Source organism: Lissotriton helveticus, chromosome 2_1 (assembly GCF_964261635.1).
Source record: "Lissotriton helveticus chromosome 2_1, aLisHel1.1, whole genome shotgun sequence".
Lineage (NCBI taxonomy): Eukaryota > Metazoa > Chordata > Amphibia > Caudata > Salamandridae > Lissotriton > Lissotriton helveticus.
This window is the reverse complement of record NC_136059.1, coordinates 112,285,190-112,295,741: the sequence shown is the minus strand read 5'-3', so window position 1 is coordinate 112,295,741 and position 10,552 is coordinate 112,285,190.

Genomic DNA, 10,552 nt, shown 5'->3' with positions numbered 1-10,552 from the left:
CCTGTGACATTTTTTCGAGAACCATACCCCATCAAACTTAGCCAATCCTCCTCCGCAGCCACTGTTAGTGTTGTCATTGTGTGTGGTGCAGATGATCCAGTTGCCGGTGTCTTTAACGGCTGAGAGGTCACTTGTGCCCCAGCCACAGGTGCAGAAGTGGATTCTTGTGACTGGGGATGGCCTGCTGATGCTGATGCTGATGTACTGGCTTCTCCTTCAATAACCTGCCGTTCTTTTTCAAACCTCTTGGCTGACCAGGCTAACCAATGTTTGTACTTTTGAACATCTGCATCAGCAAAAGGAAAGAATGCTTCGCCTGCCAGCACCTTTTTGTAGCGTGGATCCAGAATAGTAGCACAAATGTAATGCTGTTCTGAGTTGATCATTTTAAGACGTTCATCACCACGTAGGCGCTCTAATAATTTCTCAGACAAAATAAAATGGTCTTTTTTTTTTTCATCTTTTTCAAACTCAGAAGACACCGCCATCAGTTGGTGCTCCAGCATGCACAACAATGGGATAGCTTTTCCCAAATTACAGTCCTCCTGGCTGACTGCACGCGTGAAGAACTCAAAAGGACGAAACATGTCTGTCAGGCTTTTAACTATGTCCCATTGCGCCGCACCCATCCGCATGTCCTCCTTCTGAGATGTAGCCTCTGTGAAGAAATAGTGATCGAGTACCGTATACTGCTCATACGGACGCTCAAGCATGTAGAAGGTTGCGTTCCAACGTGTTGCCACCTCCTGGATGAGTGCTTTCACTGGCATTCCACGTTGAAGTAGCAGTCTCCGCAGATGCTTCCGGGCCTTAAAAGAATGGCTGAAATGGTTGCACATTTTGCGGCAGGTGGCCATTACCTCGAACGCTGGACTCTGTTTATCACTCAAGAATTTTTGAACTACCAGGTTGATACAGTGCGCCAAACACGGCACTCTAAAATGGTCACCCTTAAACATGGCCTTAACTACATTGGCGCCATTATCCGTGGAAACATAACCAATCTTGCGTTTTAGGGGGGATAGAATTTGCAAGACCTTTTTGTTAAACTCTTCCAAAAGGTTTTCTGCTGTGTGACTTTTCTCCAAGCCAAACATGGCTAGTGTTGCATGTTTCCGAGCAGCTTTGAAAACTTTGTCCGGGTCAACACCTGCGTTTAGCTTTGCTTTAACACCTGAAAAAGAGACCCAGTGTGCAGTGATGCACATGTAATCAGCGCCTGCGCCACTGGTCCACATGTCTGTTGTCAGATGTATTGTGTGAACAGCACTCTTCTGCAAAGCTGCCCCAATCGCCTCCAGCACATCTTCATGTAGTGCTGGAACCGCAACTCTGGCAAAATAGAACCGGCTCGGAACCTTCCATTTAGGGCAGAGCGTTGCCACTAATTCAAGAAAACCTACCGCTTCTACAAAAGAAAAAGGTAGAAGGTCCACAGCTAGCATTTTAGCCAGCTTAGTGTTATACAGACGCGTCAGTGGGTGGTTGCGTTCATATGGGACGTCTGAAGTAAGCATTGTTCTAATGTTGCCCTGGACCAAGCATTTACGGGCTGATAATGACTTCGTTGACCCAATTTTGCTCGCTGGTGAACTTTTGTGCGTTGGTGTCTCACTCGCTCCAACACTCTTAGTGTGCCTCACATTGGGTGTGCTGCTGACAGGGGTACTGGGTGTAAGGGAAGTGTTTGACACATCTTCTTCCTGCTCGTCATCATCAGATGAAACATCAACGTTTCCTTGAATTTGGCCTTTCTTGATCGCATCTAGGTGCGCAAACCATTTGACAGTGTGCTGTCTCCTAAGATGACCTCTCTGGCCTCCGGTACCATAGTTGGTACCTGGCTTACCACGACTAACTGCTTGCTTACAAATGGTACAAATGGCAAACTTTGGATTTTTTGGACAAACAGTAAAGAAGTCCCAAACTGGGGACTTGAAGTGTCTGTGGGACATGGAGGAGGCGGCGATACTGGTGGTGGTGGTCATGAAGCTAATGCCAGATGAAGTGGAGGATCTGGATTGCCCAACTTTTGTACGTTTTGCACTTTCACCGCCACTAATTAAGGTCGAGGTTGACGGAGGTCTCTTCTTGCCAGAAAGAAATATGGAAGCGGGACGAGTTGGTGTACTACTTAACTCCAATGATTGTGGTGTTTCCACTGCCTCCTCATCGACAACATCATCATCATCATCACGCTCAGCAGCTCTTCGGGCTAGGGTCAAAATGTCTGTTTGCTGCATGCCCGCTGGGGCTGCAGTGACCTTTATGATGACTGGGTCGTCGTTGGCAGAGTCTTCATCAGCAGCAGTATCCGCCACTTCTTGTTGAGACTCATCACACTCCATAACTCTGAGACTTTGGACGAGCTTCCTTTTACGCTTAACTACCTTTGTCGGATCATGGTGTGCCTCACTCTCAGACGGCTGTGGTGCTGGTTCCCAAGTTTGATCCGTATCATCAGAAGGAGGTGTGCTTGAAGAAGATGTAGACACCACCCTTGATCTCTTCCTTGCTAGGGGTGTGGAAGACAATGAAGGATCATCAGGAGGAGTGGCTTCCTCAAATGATACCTCGCCTTGATTGTCGATTTCCTGATGTGCCCCTACTTCGGGAGGAACAACTATTGTGGGCACTTGTGACCCTCCATGCACCTCTGCTTGCGCATCTCCTTGCGCTGCCTCTCCTTCCACATGTACTTGGGCTTGTACTTGCACATGTGATTGTTGTTGCGGCTGTGGTTGTTCAACACTCGTCAGATGAGCTACAACAACCTGTGTTGATTGAGGGACATTGCTGCTGCTTTCTTGCGATGAGCCAACATCACTGGTTGATGGTGATTGAAGAACTATACTGGCTGCCTCTGCAGCACTCAAGGGCTTGGACTTAAGTTGGCGTGGTGGTGGTGGTGGCACTGAGCCCAATGGAGCGGGGGTGCTGCTGCCAGCTTGGTCCCCAGCAGATCCCGCTGCTGCTGCTGCAGGCATACTTTTTTTTTTACTCCCAAAAAAAGGGGCGGGCAGCACACCAGTGTCCTTGGTAACTTGCTTCTTCTGCTCCTTACTGGCACCTTTCTTGCTAGAGGAGCTACGGGTTACTTTTTTTGGGGCCATCTTCTTCAGAGCAGGTCAGCAGGCAGCAGTTGCACGAGTTGCAGAGGGTTCTGTGTCCAGACGTGACGTCGCGTGACGTTATGCTGCACACACACACCGCTGCAGGACTTCTTCCTGGCACTGGTGGTTCTCTTGAGTCTTCTTGTGCACCTAAAAGCAATGGAAGACAGAGGAACATCAGTTCAGTTATACACCCCAAAAAATCGACAAAACACAGAAAAATGAGCACAATCCCATGCCATCCATGATGTTTACATTGAAGACACCCCACAGAAAGACTAGGGACATGCAAGTATGCAACACTCACTACCCCTGGGCATAATGGATGAAAAGTAGGCAAAATACGTGCAGGCCTCAGACACTGCCTCTCCTCAAAATGGCCCCTTACACCCCAAGCACATGTTGCCTGTACCAGCCAGCACTCAAGATGGCCACCACCACCACCCACATGGCCAGTCCACATCAACAGTACACCCCCAAAAAACAGAAAAACAGCCAGAAATCACCACAATCCAATGCCATCCATGATGTTTACATTAAAGAGAGTGAGACCACACCACAGGCACACTCAGTCCATGCACCACCACCCCTGGGCAAAAGGCCACACCAGCAGCCCCCCAAAAACGACAAAAAACAATAAAATAAGCACAATCCCAGCCCATCCATGGCCTCAATTATGTTTAAATTCAAGAAGACACCCCACAGAAAGACTAGGCCCATGCAACACTCACCACCCCTGGGCAAAGGGCCCCACCAGCAGGCCCAAAAAAACGACAAAAAACAATAAAATCAGCACAATCCCAGCCCATCCATGGCCTCAATGGTGTTTAAATTCAAGAAGACACCCCTCAGAAACACTAGGCCCATGCAACACTCACTACCCCTGGGCATAATGGATGAAAAGTAGGCAAAATAAGTGCAGGCCTCAGACACTGCCTCTCCTCAAAATGGCCCCTTACACCCCAAGCACATGTTGCCTGTACCAGCCAGCACTCAAGATGGCCACCACCACCACCCACATGGCCAGTCCACATCAACAGTACACCCCCAAAAACAGAAAAACAGCCAGAAATCACCACAATCCAATGCCATCCATGATGTTTACATTAAAGAGAGTGAGACCACACCACAGGCACACTCAGTCCATGCACCACCACCCCTGGGCAAAAGGCCACACCAGCAGCCCCCCCAAAACGACAAAAAACAATAAAATAAGCACAATCCCAGCCCATCCATGGCCTCAATTATGTTTAAATTCAAGAAGACACCCCACAGAAAGACTAGGCCCATGCAACACTCACCACCCCTGGGCAAAGGGCCCCACCAGCAGGCCCCAAAAAACAACAAAAAACAATAAAATCAGCACAATCCCAGCCCATCCATGGCCTCAATGGTGTTTAAATTCAAGAAGACACCCCTCAGAAACACTAGGCCCATGCAACACTCACTACCCCTGGGCATAATGGATGAAAAGTAGGCAAAATAAGTGCATGCCTCAGACACTGCCTCTCTTCAAAATGGCCCCTTACACCCCAAGCACATGTTGCCTGTACCAGCCAGCACTCAAGATGGCCACCACCACCACCCACATGGCCAGTCCACATCAACAGTACACCCCCAAAAAACAGAAAAACAGCCAGAAATCACCACAGTCCAATGCCATCCATGATGTTTACATTAAAGAGAGTGAGACCACACCACAGGCACACTCAGTCCATGCACCACCACCCCTGGGCAAAAGGCCACACCAGCAGCCCCCCAAAAACGACAAAAAACAATAAAATAAGCACAATCCCAGCCCATCCATGGCCTCAATTATGTTTAAATTCAAGAAGACACCCCACAGAAAGACTAGGCCCATGCAACACTCACCACCCCTGGGCAAAGGGCCCCACCAGCAGGCCCAAAAAAACGACAAAAAACAATAAAATCAGCACAATCCCAGCCCATCCATGGCCTCAATGGTGTTTAAATTCAAGAAGACACCCCTCAGAAACACTAGGCCCATGCAACACTCACTACCCCTGGGCATAATGGATGAAAAGTAGGCAAAATAAGTGCAGGCCTCAGACACTGCCTCTCCTCAAAATGGCCCCTTACACCCCAAGCACATGTTGCCTGTACCAGCCAGCACTCAAGATGGCCACCACCACCACCCACATGGCCAGTCCACATCAACAGTACACCCCCAAAAAACAGAAAAACAGCCAGAAATCACCACAATCCAATGCCATCCATGATGTTTACATTAAAGAGAGTGAGACCACACCACAGGCACACTCAGTCCATGCACCACCACCCCTGGGCAAAAGGCCACACCAGCAGCCCCCCAAAAACGACAAAAAACAATAAAATAAGCACAATCCCAGCCCATCCATGGCCTCAATTATGTTTAAATTCAAGAAGACACCCCACAGAAAGACTAGGCCCATGCAACACTCACCACCCCTGGGCAAAGGGCCCCACCAGCAGGCCCAAAAAAAGGACAAAAATCAGCACAATCCCAGCCCATCCATGGCCTCAATGGTGTTTAAATTCAACAAAACAGTTGTATCATGCACCCCTAACCAACCCTGGTCCTACTGGATACTGTGGCTACCCACAATATAATTTATTTAATGTTCTGAAAAAGTTCCAAAATTTTACTTGCAGCAACTGTAATGCCCCAAACAAACTTACTTGTGAAAGTTGATTTCTAATCCAAAAGTGATCCAAAGACAGTCAAAAAGGCCTCAAATCCAAATATCCAGCAGCACCCACAAAAAGTAATCCTTCCAGCTCCAGATCCACATGAAAGTGACCAGGAGATGGACAAAGCACCGGGAGGAGCCTGCTGGACAGGAACAGGAAGTTGGAGACTGTGGGGCACTTCCTTCCTCCCCCCCCCCCAAAATGGACTCCTTGCAAAAAAAAAGGCCATGCAAATGTCAACCTGAGGAGTGATTCTGATAAAAATCACAATTTTCTGAAGGTTTATCCTGTTTGCTGGTGATTTTCTTGTGCGAAATTGCAAAATCTCTATTTCGCAAGTGCGAGATTGTTCCTTTCCGCCGCAACTACGTGTTCGCAATTGCGAACTCTCGCGAGGTGTGCTGTGCAAGGTGGCAAGCCGCGATTACGTATTCGCGGGCGCCAAACTCCCGCGGGAACACGCAGCAAGATCTAAAATGGCGCGTCACTTGCAAAGAAAAACAACTCGGCAAACGCTAAATGACGGAAAGTGAACGCCGTGCACCACGCCGCGCGCCGCAACCAAGCAAAAAATCCGCCGCGAGCGGATTCACGGATTTTCGACAAATTCGCGAGCGTTCGCGGATTGCGAATTTGCCAAAAATCCGAAAAATCCGCGAGCGGAGCGGATTTTACGCCCATGCTTAGTGGGCACCTGTGTGGGCCTAATGAGAAAACTACGCAAACTGTCGCCCATCCTGACGGTGGACACCCTCAGGAGAGCAGTATCAGCTCTAATCCTGGCACGGCTGGACTAAGGCAACGTCATGTATGCCGGTACCCCGAAAAAACTAATGAACAGACTTCAGATCGTTATGAATAACGCAGCCAGGCTCATTTTTAACAAGCCAAGAAGGACCCATGCCACCCCCCTTCTTCGCAAACTTCATTGGCTGCCAATAAATCAACGGGCCAAGTTCAAGGGCCTATGCATTACGCATAAAGCCCTATATGGGCAAGCCCCTAAATACATCAAGGAACGTCTTGTCCCGTATGCCCCTTGCAGGAATCTACGGTCAGCAGAAGCCGCACTATTGATCTGCCCACAGTTCAAAATGTCCTCTATAAGAGGTCGCACGTTCTCCCACACAATCCCCAGTGCATGGAACAAACTGCCTGAGAACCTGCGCAAGGAAACAAGTTTGATGCCTTTTAGGAAAAAGCTAAAAACCGTGCTATTCCAGGAGGCATGGGGTACCATCTAGCTTCTTCCCCTAAATAACGCTGTGTCCACTTGTATCCACCTCCCGCCAAGCGCTTAGAGACCCCTGGGTGATAAGGCGCTCTACAAATCAAAAATACAAATACAAATACAAATACTATAAAATGACACCCACACACTACCACAATCCTTTGCATCACAGCATTGCTGCTAGCAAGAGGCCCTAATCGATATACAGCTTACTCAAATAGAAGACACACAACCACCACCCTACCACACCCACCACACAAACACCCACCACACCATTCCTACACATCACACACCACACACCTGCACCCCCCAACCCACTCAACCCACACACTGCGCACCACACACCATGGCACCCAAAAAAAAAACTACATTCCCGGAGACGGAGTTGAAGGTGATGGTAGATGAAATCATCCGTGTTGAGCCCCACATCTTCGGGGCCCAAGTCCAGCAGACCTCCGTGGCCCAAAAGAATCACATGTGGGACAGAATCGTCAGTTAGGTGAATGCGTCAGGGACCGTGCCAAGGACGAAGCACGAAATTCAGAGGCGGTGGCATGACCTGAAGACCAGGGTCAAAGGCATCCGCGGCAAAAACTATGCAAGAGCCAATCATACTGGCGGCGGAGCACCCGCGGAGCCCATACCCTACACCGATTGGGAGGAGAAGGTGCTGGTTATACTTTACCCAGAGAGCCTAGACGGACTTGAGGAAGGAGAAGAGGCTGGTAAGTACAAACCAAGAACCACGATCAGTATGACATGGTCAGCCTCACGCAACTGAGAAGACACATCTCCCAGGCCCCAACCCATTCACGTCGGACACATACTCACCAAAATGTAAATGGCTAGCAACATGCCCCCATGTCCACAGGGAGGGTGGTGGAGGGTGGTGGAGGGTGGTGGTGGTGGTGGTGGGTGTGGTGTGTGAGAGGTCACAACTACAACTCCCAACAGGCCCCCATGTTCACGGGGAGGGTGGTGTTGGTGGTGGGTGTGGTGTGTGAGAGCTCACAACTACAACTCCCAACAGGCCCACATGTTCACGGGGAGGGTGGTGGTGGTGGTGGGTGTGGTGTGTGAGAGCCCACAACTACAACTCCCAACAGGCCCCCATGTTCACGGGGAGGGTGGTGGTGATGGTGGGTGTGGTGTGTGAGAGCTCACAACTACAACTCCCAACAGGCCCACATGTTCACGGGGAGGGCGGTGGTGGTGGAGGGTGGGGTGTGTGAGAGCTCAAAACTACAACTCCCAACAGGCCCCCATGTTCACGGGGAGGGTGGTGGTGGCGGTGGGTGTGGTGTGTGAGAGCTCACAACTACAACTCCCAACAGGCCCACATGTTCACGAGGAGGGTGGTGGTGGTGGTGGGTGTGGTGTGTGAGAGCCCACAACTACAACTCCCAACAGGCCCCCATGTTCACGGGGAGGGTGGTGGTGGTGGTGGGTGTGGTGTGTGAGAGCTCACAACTACAACTCCCAACAGGCCCACATGTTCACGGGGAGGGTGGTGGTGGTGGTGGGTGTGGTGTGTGAGAGCTCACAACTACAACTCCCAACAGGCCCCCATGTTCACGGGGAGGGTGGTGGTGGTGGGTGGAGGGTGGCAGAGGGTAGGGTGTGTGGGGTGTGTGAGAGCTCACAACTACAACCCCCAACAGGCCCCCATGTTCACGGGGAGGGTGGTGGTGGTGGGTGGAGGGTGGTGGAGGGTAGGGTGTGTGGGGTGTGTGAGAGCTCAGAACTACAACCCCCAACAGGCCCCCATGTTCACGGGGAGGGTGGTGGTGGTGGAGGGTGGGCTGTGTGGGGTGTGTGCGACAGGACACAGAAATGTGTACAAATCGATATGAACATGTAATGTCCACATTACTGCTCCAGCTCAATCTTGTCCCTCAGGTGATCGTGAACTGACTGGGGAAACCAGCACCCGGCCGCAAGCCTCGCTTCCCACACATACCGGACTCTCTGGGGACGATGACACAGGCAGCTCCGGTGCGGAGGATGGAGCGGGCCCAAGCAGACAGCCAGGGCCATCTGGCTCACAGGGACTCCCGGACCCGACAACCGTCGCATGTGTGGCTCCAGCGACACCTGCCTCAGTGATCTGCAGAGTCCCTACCACCACCACCACCACCACCACCACCACCACCACCACCAGTACCACCAGTACCACCAGTACCACCACTCCTGCCTGTGCCACCCTGCCTAACCCAGCGCACGACGCAGGTCCATCGGCCTCACACCCAAGCAGGGTGAGTGGGCGACAAAGGAGAGAGGGGAAGGCACAGCAGGCAATCAGGCGACCCACACTCCGCCGCACTGAGGAAGGACACCTACCCCATCCTGTGGCAGAGTCCCTTGAAGCCCTAGCCAGGTGCCAGGCTTCATACGATCGTTCCCAGGAACATGCAGATCGTGCACACCAGGACTCGGTGGACAACATGAACATGTTGCGGGAAATTTCGGGGTACCTTAGTGCACTTCATGGGCCAGCAGACAACAATGTGGAGGGAATGGATTGGCCGGAACAACCCCACCCCCCCTCCACCAATTGTCGTTGCGCCACCGCCACCGTCACCTCCACCTCCACCGCCACCGTCACCTCCGCCTCCGCCACCACCACCACCACCTGTGCCCCTGGCGACGGATGTGGCCCATGAACAACCTGCACCCCCAGCTGACTCACTTCCACCTCAAAGACGGAGGGGCCGCCCGAGGCTGGAAGTGGGTGAGAGCAGTGTTGGAGCGCCATCCACACGCTCCAAGAGGGGTCGCCAATGACTTTGTCACTGCCTGAGCCACACATTCACCCTGCAAATTATCCTGTCCCACATAGACAATCATTGGCACTGGTCTGCTGGACTAGCCTGACACCCCCCAATGTGGTGTCAGCACGGACATTTCATCTGCCATTACCTTCAACTCCAACTCCCTCCCCCCACACTTACTTGTAAATATTCACCATCACAAATGCACAACCTGTAAATAAATTTCACTTACACACTCAATGATGTTTTGCCTCCATGTTTATTCACATGATTGCCTTCAGAAACAGACGTAAACAGGTTCAGGGATCCTAGTCGTACATAATCATGGCGCTGCGGGAGTGACCTAGGGAAAATCAGAGACAGCAAACACACGTCAGGAAACAGATTCACACACATCACAACACACTGCACAGCAACATTCCACAAACTACACTCATCACAAAAGCATGGGATGAGAGGACACACATCATGGAGACTTGTATGTCCAAAGAAATGAAGACACACATATGCAACCATCACAAACAAGAACACACAGCTGATGCACCCCACATCCACACAACACCAGCAAACATACATAAGGCATTGTCAACCGGCACAAGAGGTAGTTACTCACATTCAAGGGAAGTAGCGATCAATAAGCTGGCGCCTCTGGTCCACACCTTGCTCCTCACCACTATCCTCATCAGTCGACATGGGTGGGATGGGAGGCCGAGGAACTTCTTCGTCTTCAGGGTCCAAGAGCAGTT